Below are 2,165 nucleotides of genomic sequence, written 5' to 3' on the forward strand. Positions count from 1 at the left end.
ATTAGGTTCATTCTTTCCTCTTGACTTCCCTGTCGAGGTGAAATTTTCTTCCACCTCAAGAGCATCAACTTGGAGTTGATCCAAAGTACGAGACTTCCTCTCCCTTAGGGTAAATCCAAATTCGGACTCAAAGGCTCCCACAAATACTACATGAGAAACAACTTGAGGAGGCTTTATCTTAATAGGCATGTTATTATACTGCTTATTGAACCTTTTTATGAATTCTGAAATATCCTCTTCTGGCTTCTTCCTTATAGCATTGAACTCTATGAGGACATACTCATGATCTCTCTTTTCACCCCACTTTTGTGTGAAAGAGTTTCGAGTTCTACCTAGGTGGTGATGGATTCATTGGGTATGCCTTTAAACCATTTTTTGGCTTCTCCATCAAGGGATTACACAAAGAGTCTCAAGACCACATCCAATTTTTCTACATTTAGATTCTCAGCAAAAGCACAGAAGGTTTCAATGTGTCTCTATGCAGTGTTTTCGTCTTCCCCATTGAACCTAGGAAAAATATTTAGGTAGTCCTGAGGCATAGCACTTAGGGGTTGAGGTAAATCAAGAGGGGCATATTTATTCAGTAAGAAACCTAGAACAACCATCTGGATTAATGGAGGGGGATTGAGATTTTCTAGAGGAACTTGGGCCAAAACCATAGTGGTTGGAGTAACTAGACTGAGAGCAGTGTGACTGAGTGTATAGTGGATATTGCTATTATTGAGGATAGCTTTACCTTTTTCAATCTCAGGAGGAGGAGGAAATGAAACAAAAGGAGTTGTAACTGAGATTTCTTCCTCTTTGATCTCTGATTTGGGGGCACGATGCTCTAGATCATCTTCTGCAGGGTATGTAAGGACCTTAGGAGTAAGATCTGAGCAGTGAATGACACCGTGTTGGGAGCTGGATGAGGAAGCTTCAAAGAATGATGAGATAGTAGCATGGGTAGTAGGAGTTTTCTCCTTCTAGACTCTCCTAAAAATTAATTTCTCTGGGTTAGATACAGATGGGATTTTCTGCTGAGATGTATCTAAGCGAGTGTGAAGCTTTTTAAAATCCAGGATGGTAAATGATAATGAGATTTGTGGAGTTTCCAAGGTGATGAGGATGCAATCCGAATGTTTGTTCTCACCTACACAAAGAGTGCTTAACTTGTCGTATCCCAGGGGAAAAATCCTTCAATAAATTCCCTGGCAACAGTGCCAAAATATGTTGTTGCTTCCAGAGACAACCTCAGATTGCTTACAAGACCAATGCCTAGAACATCTAGATTTTCGTGTGTCTCATACGATTCTCAGGAGATTGGAGACATCACATATATTTTGAACCTATATATATATATATATATATATATATATATATATATATATATATATATATATATATATATATATATATATATATATATATATATATATATATATATATATACATATATATACATATATATACATATATATATATATATATATATATACATATATAATAAATAGCATGGGTTGGTTCATTCATCCAAGGACATAAGCCATGTATTTATGGTACTCTTTCACATATACAACTCACAGAAATATATGTATAAATTAGTGGAGGCCGAGTAGTTTTAGGACCTACAGTTTAATCAGCTTTGGCAGAGAAATGAAAGAAGAGAAGGAGATATAATAACTCATCATATAGAGCTTGAAACATCAAGAATTCTACACTTATCTGAGTTAAAGATAAACATAGTAGATGAAAGAGGATTGGGTGCGATGATTCATGGAGCGCAATTTTAAAGATATAATCTCAAAGATCCATACAAGCATGTGCATTAATGAGTCAACACAAATGAATCTGTAAGAACATATGAAACATTTCTAGCAGCTACAATTACATGAAATCAGAGAGGAAACATGAACATAATGGAATTTGAACAGAGAGATAACATATTGTAGTACACGAAGGTAGGAATCACCACCATTTCATTAATATTATGAAAGATGCAAGTCTTGAAGTCATATAGTCTCAAAAATAACATGTAGTTAATTGTTAGGATTCAGAACTTTTTCTAAATGTTTCTTCCTTCCTTTTATAAGGAGAGGGAGAACATGGGAATTAGTTACAAAACATCTCAGGCCAGAGCTTCCAGCGGTTGGCATGACTAGCTGTCTTGACGTTTAGTCTCTGTC

Source organism: Pinus tabuliformis, chromosome 4_1 (assembly GCF_031772625.1).
Source record: "Pinus tabuliformis cultivar Carrire ecotype Pingquan chromosome 4_1, CPIR1, whole genome shotgun sequence".
In the NCBI taxonomy this organism is placed as follows: Eukaryota; Viridiplantae; Streptophyta; class Pinopsida; order Pinales; family Pinaceae; genus Pinus; species Pinus tabuliformis.